Here is a 19453-nt window from a genome sequence, read left to right as displayed (position 1 = left end):
GAGAACCTCAGCCCTTGGGTATCTGACAGGGGCCTCCGGGTGGCAGCCAGATAAGGCAGGGCCCCCCACCAGCCTGGTCCCTGGGTGCCTTCTGGTTCCTGCTCCTGCTTGGGGTGCTGGGAACGTGAACCCCCATGGTGCTAAGCAGAGGCTGGGGAGACTGCAAGAGGTGGGGAAAGTATTTCTTGGAGAGGTTTCTGCCTTCGAGCCTCACCTGCCTGGGCAATGGAACAGCACCAAGGTTGGCACGCCATGACGTGGCAAGAGATTCTGGGGAAGCTCAAGGTTGACAGATTTTTCCTCTCCTGGCCTCCAACCTGGGCCTTCCCCTCCCATCCCAGCCCAAAAGGGGCCTTTGGGAGCCTGTGGGATGAAACTAATTGCCACATAAATCACCCACTACACTTGAGAAGCCCAGGATCACCCACGGGTCACTCAGGCAGAGCTAAAGGGCAGTGAGCAGAGGGCATATGCTTCTTAATTTCAGGTCTGGGGAAAGCTGCGGATTCTGCTTTTCTGATAAGTTCCAGATATGGCTGGGGCTGCTAGTCCATGGGCCACACTTTGAGCACCAAGAATCTAGAAGGCACAGGGCCTGGGAGGAACTTATAGAAAAGCCATGATCTTTTCCTTGTGCGTCTGCTTTTCTTTAAACCACTCATTTAATAAATAATCCTCTAGGGAATAATTTTCAGTGGGTCAGATTTCCTACATGACCTTTTCTATAGACTGGTAGGAATTGACCTCAAATATAAAAAATTTAAATTCTTTAATTCTAGAACTATATTCTCTTTACCAAGGACAACATGGCACCTATAGCCTAAAATCATCAGTATTTGGTAACTGTTAAAAGGGAGGGGTGACAAGTGATAACAGTCAGTTAACACTTAGCTTGGCGACTATAAATTATTTGGGTCCTGGGCCCATGCAGGACAGACTCACTAGCAAGGCGGCAGCATTGGCAGCCACTGTCGGAGACCATTTGCTCTGTACACAGCTCACACTTGTCACTAGCACGGCCTCCAGACCTAGCATGCAGGCAAGAACGTCTCCTAAGATCGCCTCATTGGCAAAAGGGCGCCTGGGCTTCCAGAGGAAGGATGGCCATCAGGAGGAGCGACTCATTTTCAAATACAAACTTTTCCAGTTTAGAAACAAACTAAGATGCAGGGGAGCTTCACTTAAAACAACTCAGGCACACAAAGTCATCTACAAAGGGGAAGGCACCCCCAATTGCCTGGTGCAAAAACTGGCGAATTGACGCAACTTCCTAAATCAGGAAGTTCTGGAGCAAAATGTGAGGCATGTGCTTATTGCTAAGAGTTTAAATTTAGCATGGAACCATGTTTCACATTGAAAAGAGAATCACAGGCTCTCGGAGACAGCCTCTATTCGCTGTTGGGTACTGTACACATACAGAGGCTGATGGGGTGGGAGAGAAGGGAGATTCTGGAAAATGTCACAGGAGGAGGAGAACCCATTCCACATCAGCCGAGGAACAAGCCATGGGAGACCAATTTGATTGGGCTTCCCTGATAGAATTTCAAGATTCACCACTGCTGAATGCCATACACATATTCTAGTAAAAGTTTAACAAAGCATTTGACAATAAGATCTATTAGATTGCAGAATAGACTTCCAAAAGTAGTTGTGGGAGTGCTGTCCCCAGGGACCTTTCAAATAAAACAAGACAGCTCACTGGAGAAAGCACATTGCAGAGGACGTTTCTCTTTCCCCTCTGGGTCTCTTGATTTAACTGGACCACTTAACATTTCTTGGGTGAAAGTCTGACAAGCATCATTGAAACAAGTGCCTTTTCCAAAGGAAACCATAATCAGAAACAAGAGTTTATTGCACCACTTTTTCTTTTTTGTGCGTGTGGTTTTTTTTTCCTTGACTAGACGTAGGGAAGTGGGCTTCTCCCAGAGGGCTGCACTTTCCTGAGATGCAAAGAATCAGAGTCATCAGCTGGTACCCGAGGAGCGTGGAGGTGCAACCTACCAACACCGGAGCCGCGAAGGAAAACGGCTCTCGGACGTCTGTATGCTGATGCAAACTACATCCCATGCCATTTTCAGCCCAAAAAGGACATTAAGGTGTCCAGTTATATTCTTTGTTGGGAGATGAAAAAGAAGTGTCCGTATCACTTTACACAACAGGCGCACACACCATTTGAAACCCCTGAAGCCCCTTTTACATCCTAAATGATAAAACTATACTACGCTATGCAATTTCCTAACATCCCTTTCTTTTAACCAGTCATACAAATATTTATAAGCTGGAAATCTCCTGAACCACATTTATCTAGTATATAAACATGAATGGCTTCCCTAGTTGTGCCATACCACTTTTGAAGGCAAGGGGGGGATGAAATTTTTAAACCTTGCTGCAAAATATATGCAGAATTTGTTTTCCAATGAGCGCCTAATAAGGCTACCTCTTAAGTCTAGATATATAAAGAATTGCCCTTTTCACAGCTGATAAAATACAAATTAATCCTTAGAGGATTTAATACGTGCCTACTTATTACATTCAAATCTGAAAGTGCCATGCAATTAATGTGGCTTCCATTCGCCTGTGAGAAAATCAGTAACTTTGCCTTTGAAACTAGAAACAAATGCAAAACTGACCCTGTTTAAAATGCCTCCTGTGTGTGTGTGTGTGTGTGTGTGTGTGTGTGTGTGTGTGTGAATGCATGTGTTTACCTTCAAATGTGTTATTGGAGGTGTGATTTGATACCCTTCGAAAGATCACAATTGCCAAAGCTCCTCTGTAGTTATAGGATTGCTTCTAGAATCAATTTGATTTCCAAAAGCTTTAAATTACTGTGTCTTCAGGGTATGAACTAATGTTGTTTGTATGCAACTGCAAGTTCAGTTTATTCTGAGAAATGAAAACATTTTAAAAATTAAAGAAACATTTCTCTTTGTGTTCACAGTTCATTGTGTTAGTTTAACCTCCACACTTAACCTCCACAGTTCATTTTATAAACCCTCCTTTCATTTATTTTTGCATGTGCTCAGACTTAACCCTTGGTTACCCAGCTCTTATTTTAGCCTGCCGAGTAAATGAAGACTTTTGAGGGCAATTGTGCATCTCTCCCATCTCCTGGGAGTGTGCAAGTGTTAGACTACAGAATGATGTAATTATGTTTTCAGAAATTTGAGAATCTTCTCACTTCTTACCCTGCCCTCCTTAGAAGGCTCCTCGTACCTTATTTATCTTCAACTAAATCTGTTTTCTCAACTAGATTCCAAACAATTGAGGCCGTAACAACTTCCAACCTAAGCTGTACTGAAGTTTCAATCTGTGTAATATATTTATGCAATTGTATTTTGCATTAATAATACCAAGCACTTTTTTTGAAAAATCATACAAATCAGGTGGTTTGATTAAAGATACTGACTTGTATCTGCAACATTATGGAGGGAAACTTTCCCTCACCTCTTGCAAACACATACATATATGAAGGAGAATGGAAAAGAGCTTCAATTCTAATTGAAGTTTTTTCAATTGTTTTTCTAATTGTTCTTTTACAACTGCTGCTGTTAATTTTTATTCTGAGGAAGACATATAGCTAGAGATACACATAGACATGAAAACAGATAAAAAGGAAGGAATACAAATACAGACATGAAAAAGCACACTGAGTGAAATACAAAAAAAAAAAATTAATTCATTATTGACCTCAATGATCCATAACAAAAAAATGACAACAGTAATTAACAAAAATAATAATATATTTTACTACCTAATATTTCAACGTTATTCTTTTCAGGATTTTCATGTTTCATATGGTTAATATGTCTTCTTGTTTGCTTTGTGATTTTTTTTTCATTATATGCTATTATTTTGAATTTTCGATCCATCCAATCTTTGATGTCTGTTTCCCTTTTCGTATCCTGTCCAGTTGTTGTTTCTCTTTAAGGTCGTTCTGCTGCTCCACTGTCTCACATTCTAGCCGCTGAGCTCATTCCCTGCTCCCCCAGGCATATCATTGACCCTGTAGAAAATTGGGAGGGGAAGGAGGCCAGAACCTTACTGGTGTCAGAAAAGGGTGAATTCAACAAAGTGAGGGTAGCAGAGTCTGCTGCGGCCAAGACCCTGTGGTCACTGCCCTGAAGAGCCTTAAGCTCCAAGGAGCTCTTCAAATCAGGGCTTCACTCTCAAGCCCCCAGGAACAGGCAGTATTGGGACGAGACTGGCATTCACTGGTCCTGGGGGCTTGGAGAAGGGAGGGTGGGTGTGATGTGCCAACCCCCCACCTGTTGTCCCAGTTCCTCACCCAGCTGGGCTTTTTTTGTCCTGCAATTTTGCTAAGATCGATTCACATAACTTACAGTCATCCACAGTGTACAATCAGTTGTTCACAGCATCATCATATAGTTGTGCATTCATCACCGGAATCAACTTTTGAACATTTTCATTACTGATATCTCTCTTCTTCAATTCAACATCTTTAGGGAGCTTCCCCCATCCATACCCTCCTCCAGAGCTCCAAACAAGTCATATTTTTCTGAATATCTGAGGAGAAGTTTTCAGTAGCTGTTTAGTCACCATGTTGATGCCGTCACCCCCACTAAGCACAAGCACTTTTTAAAATAAGCTCGATGGGTTTTTTTGTTTTTGTTTTTTTTTTATTTGGGACTTGAAGTTCTAGTCTAAAATTAACAGACAATGGGATCATTGCATTTTCTTCTGCAAAAATGAATGCTCCTAATTACCAGAACACTTGCTCTTCAAGTTCAGGGTAAGCGGGTAGATTTTATTCACTTTTTTAAGGGTAGGATGACTGTTTGAGATTCCATTTTTGCTTATTCATCGACGAAAGTCTATATAATTTCCTGTAATGGTCTCGGTGTATTTACGGTTTCGGCAGGAGTGTTTGTTTGGGCTAAAAGAACGCCTCGGCGGAGTTCGAGCAAGTACCCCCTTCTGCTCTGAGAATTATGCCACTTCTTCTGCCCCATTTCAGCCCGTGGAGTCTTTTGACAGATAGCACGAACAAATCTGCATAAGGAAAAGTAACTGACAGCTGGGGTCAGACTCTCTCTGTTTAATGACACTGCCAGTTACACATTTTGAATTGTTTAAATATGAGTCTACAGCTTCAACCATCATCATCTCGCTGGTTCCACTTTTCATACCCAACAGCCAGGAAACTGACACGTAATTACACACTTGCTGATGGTATCGCCGGTGCCGATAATTAAAACTGCCGCCCGAGGATTGCGACTGCAAGCCCACAGCTGGGCTGTTGTCAGCAGGCAGCGGCCCCAGCAGCTCCCCACGCCGGCCCCGGACAGGTGGACAGCAGGCCCCGGCGCTGGAGGACGGACCGGCCGCCGCACATCATTCGCGGCGTCTAGCACAAATGAAGAAAATCTATTAACAATCCAATAAGTGAAATAGAATCACGATGACCCAAGGGTTAAACTCTCTGCTTGGCCGCTGGAGCTGGATCTATTAGGAACTGTTCCTCCCGCCCCCAGCCCCTCTTTGCTGTATTTACCAAAAAGATCATCAAACGGGCCCTGCCTCTGCGTGTTAGCATCACATTTCCACCGGTATGTTAGGGGAGGATGCAACGAGCAGGTAGATGGTTTACCTGCTTGAAACCACACCTGTATCAGAATAAAGCAATAAGGGAGACTGAGCAGAAAAAGATAAACCATTGCAAGTTTATTATTTAAAATGAGATTTGGAGTCTTGGGAGGAAATGAGATTGGACTAGAAAGGAGGTTGGGGCTTTCTGACCTCACTGAGGTCACTCCCCACACTTCTGCCCAGGAGAAGTCTCTTGCTGGGGCATGGTATCTAGTGACTTAAGGACACCCAGAGAGGGAAGAAGGACGAGAATTTCCTAAAATAATCTTAAGAGGGCTGGAGGGGAAGGCAAAAAAGCTGGGAGCCATCCTGAGTAGCCAGGACTGAGGATTTACAAATGCAAAACGTTAAAATATTAGGGAAAGGTAGCTGGAAAATTTAAAACTGCCACAGACAAGTAAAAATTGAAATTGTAACAGGCCATGACAGCATGACAGAGGCAGCTTTGCCAAAAATGAACCAGATTTATTCAATTCAAAACTGAGCGATTTATTTGTTGTCCTAGGCCCAGCTTGGGTCCAGGCATCTTTTGTGGCCTGCCTGCCTTCCAGAATAACCTTCCAAAGCGCCTGAACTGGGGAAATGAAGCCGAGGTTCTCCCTGCGCCCTGAGTGGCGGTTAGAACACGGGGAATTGTCCCGTAACAGAGTCTAATCCATCTCGTGCATGGGGAGCCGTTTTCCTGGTGCCAGAAAGTGCTGGGCCAACCAGCCCAGGTTCGCCTGCCAACCCCACTCCCATAATATTAAAGACAACATTGGACTGACTTTCTGTATCTTCAGTAAACCCTGTGCAGCATTATGAAATTACAGGTTTTAGGCTTAAAGGGCCAAGCACCTTCGCACCAGAGGAGCAGACAACGCGTTTTCTAAAAGTGCTCATGTTGATCTGTGGTAATTTTAAAACATTTTAATGTTAAAGAGGCAAGGATAAATCATTCAGCAGAAAACACAACTGCATGAACTTGTAAAAGGAAACGCATTTTCAGAGAATATTTGCTTTGGAGCTGGGTGCATAGACAGGGCTCAGTCCACACCTGGGGGCATATTTAGGGGTGCATTTGAGAACAGCTGGTGCAGTCCTCTTTCCCTGCCCCCTTCAAGTCACAGAGGAGAAGTCACTTGCCCAAAGACACCTCACAATGGTTCTCCTGATGACTAGTGTTCCTTCCTGGGTGGTGATGGCTTAGGCAGAACTCTCATTGAGTTCTTAATAATTGGTATTTTCCTAAAGTACATGGACTGGGAGAATCTCGTCAGTTCCCAGCTAGTACCCCTTGGCTAGGATATTTTCACAATATGTGTGTGCTGTTTACGGTCATGATGAGCCATTTTCTTTTTACAATTATTCCAGTGCTGTCTCCCAGCACTCAAAATGGATCAGTGGCCCAAAGGTTAAAAAAAAAAAAAAAATTAAATAAAGTAATAACTTAAATAAATATTCCAACATGGCGAATATTGATAATGAGCAGGTCTCTCTGGTCAGAACATACATTAGGAATGGAGTCTGTGACAGGTGATGATGTCTCTCAAGCATCCAAAAATAGACAAGCGCTATTAGGAAGGAAGATGAGGATTATCTGAAAATGTTCCTCTATCAACCTGCCGATCCACGAATCTCACTAGTATCCAGTGACTGCAATGAAATTTGCTCGACCTGTGACATGAAGACATTAAAGAAGGAGAAGAGTCCCAAAGAACAGAAGCAGCACTCAATATTAGGGCTTTCACTGCAGACACGGATCAAGCACACGTATCGAGAAGCTTGTAAATCTGGCCACTAGTTAATGACAAAAAATTTGCTTGGGGAATGAGAAGGATAAGTTATCCGCAAAATTCCCTGAGGATGTCAGTCCCGGATGGCTATTATCATCACCTGTGAGCTCTAGCAGGTACTTGGCAGTGTGGCTGGGCAGAGCCACTCAGCACGCGGGAATCGGATAAGCTCACGCATCTGTGCCATGCAGATGTGAGGGACAAGTGCTGACCGCAGGCTGCATGTGCAACCCAGAGGCTGCCGGGCACCCCGAGCTAGTGATACGGGAGACGAGATTTTGCCATTACTTAATAATTATCTCATGAGCCGTGATATGATCTGAAAAAGGACCGTGGATGTCAGCCCTGCAGGGGCCCACAAGAGGTCCCATGAAGCCTGATTCATGCACGCTGGTTCACACCCAGTCTGGATTCAGGATTGAAGGAAATAATGGAAATTGTGAATATTATCAAATCACGGAAGCAAACCATGCAACTTAACAGTGAGCTGTGCAAAAGAATGGACGGCTCTGTATTTCAATGCTATGGAGCAGAAAGGGCTTCACACAAGTTTTGGAAATGAAGGAAAAATAAAGACATTTCTTCATGACAATAAGATACCATTAAAGACTGGTCTGCTTTTAAAAGGCGTTACTGCCATATATCAGGGAGATATTCAGTATTTTGAAGTAGCCCACGTCTATCGCTTTAGGACTAAAATGCCACATTTTTGCTGTTGAGGAAAAGGTATGTAAATTTCTCCCTAAGCCAACTGTAGCATCAATGGCTTATTTTCCAAATACCTGAGTCTTTCCTAACACATGAGATCTTATTTCACTATCAGCAAAAGAAGCTCATGATATGTCTGAGGGGGCGTATGTGAAAACCACATCAAAAGACAGAATCAGAGCATGAGAAAATACTTCTCTGTATTCAAAGGCAAACACATTTTGGGTTTTTAATCCATCCGCCACTATTTCCCCAAACTAGAGCATCCGACCTTCTATGGTGGGTCTCGCAGGCGCATCAGTCCAGCCTCGGGTCAGGGGTGTCCTCCGTGGAGCATCTTTCTGCAATTGGCCAACACTTTCAGCGGGAGGAGCAGAACTGCTGGCAGCGGCACTGAAGTCCTGGCAATCACCAGGCCGCTCAGAAGGAGGAGCTAACATCCCCCAGTGGTCACTGGTTTGCTCGGAAAGAGGAGCTAACGTCCCCCAATGGTCACTGGTCCGCTCAGGAGGAGCTAACGTCCCCTCATCCTATCAGGGTACCCTGTACAGCCCATTCCCAATAACCATAATTGAAGTTCAGGATTTTCTAATTTAGAATTAAAACAGAAGAAGAAAAGAACCTGTCTAAAGGTCAACCCAACAAAAGTTCAGTGCTCATCTCTAGGCCAGGTGTAGGCCCCTCTGCTAACAAATGCAAATAATACCATCCTGGCTGATACATGCATAGTAAGAGTTCTGATTTAATAGAAAACAATGTTCATATGCATTATTTTCATGAACCACATTTCCAGCCCCTTTGTACTATATGTTGAATTGGGCAATCCTATGAGCTGAAAATCTGGGCATTTCTGAGGTCTTAAACAATCAAAATGCAAAGACGGGCCCCAGTGCCCTCATTTAAGTCATTCTCTAGATACATCTGAGCAAAAACTGCACATGTGACTGTGCATTTGTGAATTTTATGGGCTTTTTCTTTTTGAATCTGGCAGTCAAACAGCCATCTTCTGTAGTCAAACAGAAGATCTACAGGGAAAACAGATACATGTACATAAACACCAGAAGTCAGAATAAAGCCATTAATATCTGGATTTGATGCACTATGGAACATTCTCTATTGCACAACTAGAGCTTTCCATCGCTGAGCCCTATCACACCAGCACTCGTTATGGCCTTCGGGGATGCTCGCACCCCCGAGGCAGCAGCTCTGCCTCCTGCTGCCCGGTGTGCGGTGAGCAGCCCAGCCCTTGAATGACGACCTCACCTGTGAAAAAGTAAACAACAAAACAAACAAACAACAACAAGACAAAAGCCTGCACCGGGCCAGAAAGCAAGTGACAGGAAAAGAAGCAGACATAAGGCCTCTGCACCTGTAACCTCCCATGGCCAAAAGCAAACCGTGAACCCCAGGCTTGTGCTCCTGCCAGGGTCCAGGTAGAGATGTGATTTGTAAAAGGACAGGCTTGGCCCTTTCCTGACACTCGATGCTTTATTTCACTATCAGCCAAAGAAATTAGCAATCTATTTTAGGGGGCACCTTTTAAAGCCACATTTAAGCAGGAAGAAGAGCATGATTTCATTTCCTTGACTTGGATCAGAGTATGGTCAGGAGCTCTAGCTGGGGGGTGGGTTATCATGCAGTGCCCCTGTCCCAGGCCTCCAAGGGATCCTTTCCTGATGGTAACTTCTTTCCAATCATCCACTTTTATTTTTTAATAATCCCTGGTATGCAATAGGTAGATTTTTCCCATATGCCCTTCTGTTGTCAACTCTCTGTGCTAGTGTCATACCTGAGAAGTGTATCACACAAGCTCCTATATATACTTGTAGTGCTGCTCTGTGGGATAGATGCTTTTAGACAACCCCTTTCAATCCTATTTTCCTTCAGTACAGCTCTGATACTTATAATCTCATTAACAATCATCACCCCTATCCATTTCCATACCTTTATGTTCACCCCCATTAACATATCTGAACATGTTAGATTATCATTCCCCTTCCAGAAGCTTCTGTCTAACACTAGGTCTCCAATATCCTACATTATAAGACATTGATTTTATATTGTTCACAGGGTTTATAGAAGTGGTAACACAATATTTCTCTTTTTGTGGCTGACTTATTTCACTCAGTAGTATATCTTCAAGGTTCATCTATATTGCCATATGTTTCAGAACCTTGTTCCTTCTTACTGCTGCATAGTATACCATCGTATGTATATACCACATTTTGTTTATCCACTGTCTGTTGAAGGACCCTTGGATTGTTTCCATCTCTTGGCAATGGTGGACAATGCTGCTATGAACATCGGTGTGCAAATGTCTGTTTGTGTCACTGCTTTCAAATCTTCTGGGTATATACCGAGAAGTGGAATTGCCAGACCATAGGGTAATTCAATATCTAGTTTTAAAAGAAACCGCCAAACTGTTTTCCATAGTGGCTGTACCATTATACATTCCCACCAGCAATAAATAAGAGTTCCAATTTCTCCACATCCTCTCCAGCATTTATTGTTTCCTGTTTGTTTAATGGCAGCCACTCTTATTGGTGTGAGATGGTATCTCATTGTGGTTTTGATTTGCATTTCCCTAATAGCTAATGAAGATGAACATTTTTTCAAGTGTTTTTTAGCCATTTGTATTTCCTCTTCAGAAAAGTACCTTTTCATGTCTTTTGCGCATTTTATAATTGGGCTGTTTGTACTATTGTTGTTGAGTTGTAGGATTTCTTTATATGCAGGATATCAGTCTCTTATCAGATATATCGTTTCCAAATATTTTCTCCCACTAGTTGGGTCCCTCTTCACCTTTTTGACAAAGTTTTCTGAGGCTCAGAAACTCTTGATTTTGAGGAGATGCCATTTATCTATTTTTTCTTTTGTTGCTTGTGCTTTGGATGTAGGGTCTAAGAAGCTACCTCCTGTTACTAGGTCCTGAAGACTATATTATCACTATATTATCTTCTAAGAGTTTTATTGTGCTTTCTCTTATAGTTAGGTCTTTGATCCACTTTGAGTTAATTTTTGTGTAGGGTGTGAGGTAGGGGTCTTCTTTCATTCTTTGGATATGTATATCCAGTTCTCCCAGCACCATTTGTTGAAGAGACTGTTCTGTCCCAATTCCGTGGCTTTGGGGGCTTTATCAAAAATCAGTCAACCATAGATCTGGGGGTCTATTTCCAAACTCTCAATTTGATTCCATTGATCAATATGTCTATCTTTGTGCCAATACCATGTTGTTTTGACCACTGTGGCTTTGTAGTAGGCTTCGAAGTCTGGAAGTGTAAGTCCTCCCAATTTATTCTTTTTTAGGATGCTTTTGGCAATTGAAGGCTCCTTTTCCTTCCAAATAAATTGGATAACTAGCTTTTCCAAGTCTGCGAAGTAGGTTGTTGGAATTTTTATTGGAATTGCATTGAGTCTGTGCGGGACACTGTTATCGAGTTCCGACTTGGCGGGCCTGGGCCAGGGGAACTGATCAGCCCCTAGGAAAGGTAGTGGGGCACGGGTGGTAGCGCCCTCCACGGCCCCCCGGGCCTGAGAAAGTGGAGCCGAATGCAGGCCCCATTTCCTCACCCCAAAGCACAACCGTTGGGGAGGGCTTGCCGGAGAAAACCCCCCACCCCATGCCTTACCCGCACCCTCCACCCTCTTCGTTACCGGAGCAACTCCCGCCCCTTTTCAAACAACCTCCACGCCCTCTCAGAACCAATCCAAGCCTTTAACCTCTACAGCTACCCCGCCCTCTATACCGCCTGATATAAGCTTGTACTCTCCCCTAATAAACTCTCTTGGCTTCTTCACCCTAAAAGAAACGTGTCCCGCCTGTTCCTTTTTCGCCGCCCTCCATACTTTGCACGCCACCGCCGGGGACCTGGCCAAGTCCCCCGCCTCTCCCTCGCCTCCGGGAAAGAGCCCCTGCCGCCGGTACCCTCCGAGCAGTCCTGAGAGCCTAGGATTTAGCAACCGGCCGCCACCCCCCCCCAGACGAGTCAACTGCGACCGCAACTGGCGCCCAACGTGGGGCTCGAACCCACGACCCTGAGATTGGGAGTCCCATGCTCTACCGACTGAGCACGACCCTGGGATTAAAAGTCCTCTCCACGCAGTGGTCCAGTAAAACCACCTGCTCTCCCGGACGCCTCTCCAACTCCCCTTCTCCTCGCCTGCAAGGTAAGGGCCGCCTCTCCCTCGCCGCCCCGTGGAGCCGCCTCTCCCTCGCCGCTCCACGTCCGGAGCCGCCTCTCCCACGCCGCTCCGCGCCCGGGCCGCTCTTCCTTTCCCGCATTAACCTGGCTCTTGCCCCCGACTACCTTTCGTCTTCTCTTCCTATGTCCTCCCCATTCCTCCTAACACTCTTCCTCCAGTAGCTTTCCCTCTTCCCCTCCATTACTTTGCTGTAGTCCTCTGTGTCTTTGTTTCTTTGTTTGGCGCGGTGTGCCTCTTTGCGACCGCCCCCCCAAACTGCTCTCGCTACTAGAGGGTCCTGCCTTCTATTCTCGCCGTCTCCTTCGGCCTCGCGACCACAGTTTACCTCATTTTCTTTACTCAATAATCAACCCCCCTTTTTCTTTTCTCCCTCCGCTATGGGTAATCGTCTATCTGCACGCCAAGCACCCCAAGTTCGTGCTCTGGCTGGTCTCCTAGACACACATCGCTGTAAAGTGTCTGTCCGGCAGCTGCAAGTATACTGGGACCTCCTGCTGCCCTTTAACCCATGGCTCACCACTTGCCATCTTTGGGACCCTGTTACTTATGATCGCCTTATTGATCGGGTCACCAACGCCATGGAACATGAGAGCAAGCGCTTCCCTCCCGGCTTGCTCCCCACCTTAATAACCGTCCGCTCCTGCCTTCAAGGCTCCCTCCCCCCTGATCGAGACCCCATTAAATCCAAGGAGGCCCTATCAACCCAGTTAACAGATTCAGACAGCGATACTAATGTAGACCACGATTCGGACACAGAATCCTTAGTCGAGCAAATTAACAACGCGCTCGAAGTCGCCCCCCAAAAACAAAGCAATACTAAACCTCTCCAAAATGGCGAACTTCCTCCTTCTTCTTCCACTGAGGGGAGGAAGTGCTCTAGTGATGACGTCAGCCCTAAGCTGGGCCGGAAACCGCGTGCGCTTTACCCCGCCCTTTCACAGGGCGGAGCTAGTCCGCCATCTTGTGTCTTAGCCACGCCTACCGCGCCGCCATCTTGCGACGCTTGGGGCCTCCCACTTCCGCCTCCCCCTTCGGCGAGCTCCTCCTCGGAGCCACTGCCGGCAGCTGCCGCCGCCCCTCCCACCCTGCCGGCAAATAACCCCTGGCTGCCTTTTACACCTCAAGGCAACCCTTGGGGCAACGCTGCCCCTACCCCCACTCCCGTGCCAGGCCCTCTGCAAGCGCGTCCTCCTTTCTCTTGTGCTTTTCGCTGCTTTCCCCTTAACCTCACCCCCACACCGCAGAAACCGTACGACTGGTATCCCATTGACTCAGATACTATCAAGCAGCTTCGCAGGGCCGTCAAGGAAGACGGGTTAGGTAGCCCATACGCTTCCCAATTACTGCAGGATCTCGCCATGGACTTTTGCCTCCCCCAAGACTGGGCCTCGCTTGCCCGTACCATCCTTAACCCCGGCCAGTTCGTTGATTGGCGTGCCCACTTCCAGGCGGAAGCAGCTAGGCAAAGCGAGCAAGACGCAGCCACTGGAGTCTATTATCACCCCGAAGCTTACTTGGGCACGGGAGCGTTTGTAAATACATCTGCTTATATTAATGCACCTGCCACCTTTTGGCCTATCCTTCGGGGAATCGCCTTGCGAGCTTTTGCCAACTGCTCCGCCTGTCGGCCTAATAAATTCACCAAGCTCTTCCAGGAGCCGAGTGAGCCTTTCGCCACCTTTGTCTCCAGAGTCGAAGAAACCTGCGCTCGAAAGGTAAGTGATCCCCAGGCCCAATATTACATGTGCCCATCCTCAAATCCTGGAAAATCGTACTGCAATTCCCCCAACGAGTACTACTGTGCATACTGGGGGTGTGAAACATTAGCCACTAATTGGAAGCCTCCTGTTCCTAATCAATACCTTACCTTAAGGTGGGCCCCTACAGGGTGCAAACTCCCTACAGTTAACTGGCTCGGCCAAGAAAGCGAGGGATCCTGCACACATCTTAATCTTACAGTGCAGCTCCCCACTGATCCCTCCTGGTTACTCGGTCAAACTTGGGGCTTCAGAATCTATGAGAAAGGAGCCGACCGAGGATCACTTATTCTTATAAAAAAGGAGGCTGTAAGCCAACCATGCCAAAATACTACATTAAAAACACCCTCTGGCATAGGTCCCAACCAAGTCATTAACCCCCTTTTTCCACAGCCCTCCAGCCGCACCTCAGCTCCAACCAGCCGCACCTCAGCTGCAAACAATGCATCGCCAACCCCACCACCCCGACCTCCTCTACCCCCCTCTCGCTACTCCTCTCACTACTCCTCTCCCCTCCTCGGCCTTATCCAAGCGGCCTTCACCTCAGTGAATTCCTCCAACCCCAATCTTACCTCCTCTTGTTGGCTTTGCCTCTCCACTTCCTCCCCCCTGTATGAGCCAGTTGCCTCCAACCTCTCCTTTTCAGAAAACACAGAGGACAGCCCCTCGGAATGCAATTGGAATACCTCTGCCGTCCCCCTAACCTTTCATTCAGTCTCCTTTACAGGAAAGTGCATCCGCCCTCGCTCAAGTAACTCTCCCAACCTCACAGCTTGTGCCAACTACTCATCTCCCAGCAGCTCTGCCAAATTTCTCATTCCTCATAACTCCTCCCAATGGCTCTGCTCCTCTACAGGACTTACCCCCTGCCTTAACGTGCAAACCATCAATATAACTAAAGAAACTTGCCTCCTAATTGTCCTTATCCCTAGGGTCCTGTACCACAACGAGGAAGACTTCTTCCTCCACCTAGAAACAACTGCAGTTCCTGCCCCTCTGCAAAAGCGAGAGCCCATCACCGTCCTCACAATTGCCTCCCTCCTAGGTCTTGCAGGCGCTGGCACCGGAATCGCTGCATTAGCCAGTCAAGGCTCCGCCCTAACTCACCTCCGGGCGGCTGTTGACGAGGACATTCGTCACCTACAAGACGCTATTTCCCATCTTAAAAATTCTGTCAATTCCCTCTCTGAGGTCGTGCTCCAAAACCGCCGAGGTCTCGACCTTCTCCTCCTCAAAGAAGGAGGCCTCTGCGCCGCCCTAGGAGAAGAGTGCTGTGTATATGCCAATTCTACAGGTCTCGCCGAAGACAGCCTAAAGAAGGTCCGAGAGGGACTAGAACAACGCAGAAGGGACCGTGAAGCCACCAACTATTAGTCCCACATCTTTACCCCCCTCCTCCCATACCTCCTCCCTCTCATCGGCCCCCTACTAATGATTATTCTAGCTCTCACCCTAGGGCCCTGCATTATCCGCAGAATTGTCCAGCTTGCTAAGAACCAAGCCAATGCTGTCTTTTCATCATTTGTGCAAGTCCAGTATCAACAACTTGCCTCCACTGAAGAAGCTGACCCTCCGCAGCGTCACCACCCTCGTCCATCCCGCAAGCAGCGAGGCCCCTCTCGAACGCCCGGGCGCCACACCAACGTCGAGCTCCAGCCTCTCTAACTACCATCTACCCCTATCCCTTCCCCCACCTCCCCTTTCCCTCATCCCTTGGCGGATCTCTCCGGTAAGCTTCTTCCTCTAATTAGAAAAGAAGGGGGAAATGCGGGACACTGTTATCGAGTTCCGACTTGGCGGGCCTGGGCCAGGGGAACTGATCAGCCCCTAGGAAAGGTAGTGGGGCACAGGTGGTAGCGCCCTCCACGGCCCCCCGGGCCTGAGAAAGTGGAGCCGAATGCAGGCCCCATTTCCTCACCCCAAAGCACAACCGTTGGGGAGGGCTTGCCGGAGAAACCCCCCCCCCCCATGCCTTACCCGCACCCTCCACCCTCTTCGTTACCGGAGCAACTCCCGCCCCTTTTCAAACAACCTCCGCGCCCTCTCAGAACCAATCCAAGCCTTTAACCTCTACAGCTACCCCGCCCTCTATACCGCCTGATATAAGCTTGTACTCTCCCCTAATAAACTCTCTTGGCTTCTTCACCCTAAAAGAAACGTGTCCCGCCTGTTCCTTTTTCGCCGCCCTCCATACTTTGCACGCCACCGCCGGGGACCTGGCCAAGTCCCCCGCCTCTCCCTCGCCTCCGGGAAAGAGCCCCCGCCGCCGGTACCCTCCGAGCAGTCCTGAGAGCCTAGGATTTAGCAACCGGCCGCCACCCCCCCCCCAGACGAGTCAACTGCGACCGCAAGTCTGTAGATCAGTTTGTGTAGGATTGACATCTTAACGATGTTTAGTCTTCCTATCCATGAACACAGAATATTTTTCCACCTATTTAAGTCCTTTTCTATTTTTTTGTAAATTTTTGTAATTTTCTGTATAAAGGTCTTTTACATCCTTGGTTAAGTTTACTCCTAGGTTTGATTTTTTTAGGTGCTATTGTGAATGGAATTTTTTTTCGATTCCCTCTTCAGTTAGATCATTCCTAGTGTATAGGAACATTACCAACCTATGTGCATTAATCTTATATCCCACAACTCTGCTGAATTTATTTATTAGCTCAAGTAGCTTTGTGGTCAAATTCTCAGGATTTTTCAAATATAAGATCATATCATCTGCAAATGATGACAGTTTTACTTCTTCCTTTCCAATCTGGATGCCTTTTGTATCTTTGTCTTGGCGAATTGCTCTGGCTAGAACTTCTAGCACAATGTTGAATAATAGAGGTGACTGTGGGCATCCTTGTCTCGTTCCCTATCTTAGGGAAAGGCTTTCAGTCCATCACTGTTGAGGGCTATGCTGGCTGTGGGTTTTTCATATATGCCCTTTATCATACTAAGGAAGCGTCCTTCAATTCCTAACTGTTGAAGTCTTTTTATCAAAAAGGGATGTTGAATTTTGTCAAATGCTTTTTCAACGTCTATTAAGATGATCATTTGATTTTTCCCTTTCAATTTGTTCATGTGCTGTATTACATTGATAGATTTTCTTATGCTGCATGGTAGAAATGAACCCCACTCGGTTGAGGTGTATAATTCTTCTAACGCCCACTTCTTCCTAGGCTGTTCTGACCCACCAGCCTTCCAGCCAGGCCCTGTGTGAAGGCAGATACTTCATGCTTTGGGCTGGAGAAGAGGATTTGGGGACAGGGGCTGGCTGATTCTCAGTTAAAGAAGAGTAGCAAAGGAACTGCGTTTCCCAGCAGGGACGGCTTGCATGGCTGTGTTCCTTCCTGTAAGCCCAGGCTTTCCTCTCTGCCTCCCACATGCTCGCAGTGAGCAGAGGGGCTTGAGCTGCAGCCCCCAACCCTGTTCTCTGGGCTCTCCGGGCCTGGAATCAGGCCGAGTTCTGGGCATGGAATTGGTGACACATATCATCAGGCAGGACCTTGGCAACCAAAAGTGGGGTTTTTTTGCTTGCACTTTGTGCTTTTTGTGAATTTTTTGCCTCATTTATTTTCCCCATCTTTTTATTCTGAAAAAAAAAATTCCAACTTTAAAGTTGAAAGAATAGCCCACTGGACACCTCGATGCTCATCCCCTCGATTCACCAGTGCTCACCACTTTTCCACATCTGGGAAGCCATTTGAAAGGAAGTCACTTTGCCCCTAAACTCTCCAGCGATGTTGCCTCAGAACAAGGAGGGCTTTATTTATTTTTTTAAGGAACAGACTCTTTCCAGGGTGTATCCCCACATCGCAAATAGGTGTCATTTTCCTCTGAGCCTATGGAACGCGTGGCTTCTGTTGATGTGCGTTTTGTGGGGCCTGACATGGAGCTTTATAACTTGGGGGTGGCAGTGACTTCGGGAATGTCTTCCCCAGCACCTCGGGGTCGGGACCAGGCCTGGGGTCGGCCCACTCCGACAGCCTCTGCCCTGAAGCTGAGTTCCCAGGTCCCAGGTCCCGGGTCTCAGGCTCCTGCAGCAACAAGATGCAATGAAGACAAAACCAACCAAGAAGTCTGTCCCCAGAGCACCTTGAGTGGCTGCAACACAAATGTGCACTCAGGGAAGTGGACGACATGCAACAACCTGCGTCCAACAGTAAATATTTTCTCTTGGGCTGTTTCCCTAGTATTCTTAAGCTATTTTTAAGAACAATAAAATATGGACTTTAAGATGCAAGACTGAACAGTGATAGATGATGTTTTGGGGTGACACGTTCAAGTCCTAGCTCCCAGCCCCATGAATGTGAGCTTGTTTGGAAATAGGGTCTCTGAAGATGTTGAGAGTGAGGGCTAATGGGTTATAGGGTCCCTAATCCAGTATAACCGGTGTCCTTCCAAGGAGAAGGAAGTTGGAGATGGACATACAGACACAGAGACAGCCTCGGGAAGACAGCGGCTGCAACGAGTGGTCTTCCCCAAGCCAAGGGCACCAAGGATGCCAGAGAGAATCAGGGGACCTCAGAGGGAGCGCAGCTCGGCCAGCACCATGACCTCAGATGTCCGGCCTCCAGAACTGAGAGAGAATAACCGTCAGTTGTTTCCAGCCATCCAGTTTGTGGTGCTTGGCTACAGCAGCCCCAGGAAACAAAGACAGATGCAAAGAAGAAAACCCAACGACTGCAAACTGCTCACCAAGAGGGGCCATGGGCTCTTGAAGAACAGAGTGACGGTGCCATGGGGCTTTGGCTTCTTTGTTCCTAGAAGGGGACCCCGTGACAGTGGGCTAGGAACCTGCACACGGGCCTGGGGACGCCACTGTGCAGGCAACAGGTCTGTCCCTCGTGCCCTTTGCCCCATCTCCCCAAAGACAGGGTCTTTCTAAAGAGAAACAGATGAAGGTTCCTTTTGCACAAGACCACTGAGCATCCACAACACACTAAGCGTCCCCTTCAGGTTGTCCCCCAGGGGCCCACTGCCCCGACGGTGGGCAAGGCCAGGGAAAGTTTTGTCTGCAGGGCTCCAGCCTCACCCCAACTCCCCATGCCCACCCTCCTTCCTCTGCACCCTGCCCTTAGGAAAAGCTTTGGTGCTCAATCGTACTAAAGTGTAAATAGCTCCCTGTAATCTTCCCAGTGAATTTACATTTGTGAGGGAGAGATATCAAAGTCTTAAATTGCAGACGTATTTCTCAGAAACCACACAAGCTGCCAGACCTCCCTTCATTTCACCTGCAGGTGTAATCAGCCCTGAGGCCCCAAATACTCCCCAGAGAAGTCAACAAAGAAGACAGGCAGGGGGCTGAGCCTGGTGGGAACAGTAGAAGGAGAAAAGAATCACGTCAGCTCTCCTCCAGCTCTACTCCAGTGGCCAGGGGAGCACCCGGCAGCCCAGACATCAGCCACCCCTGACAGTCAT

The sequence above is a fragment of the Choloepus didactylus genome, chromosome 15, assembly GCF_015220235.1.
Source record: "Choloepus didactylus isolate mChoDid1 chromosome 15, mChoDid1.pri, whole genome shotgun sequence".
In the NCBI taxonomy this organism is placed as follows: Eukaryota; Metazoa; Chordata; class Mammalia; order Pilosa; family Megalonychidae; genus Choloepus; species Choloepus didactylus.
Note: the sequence above shows the minus strand (reverse complement) of the source record.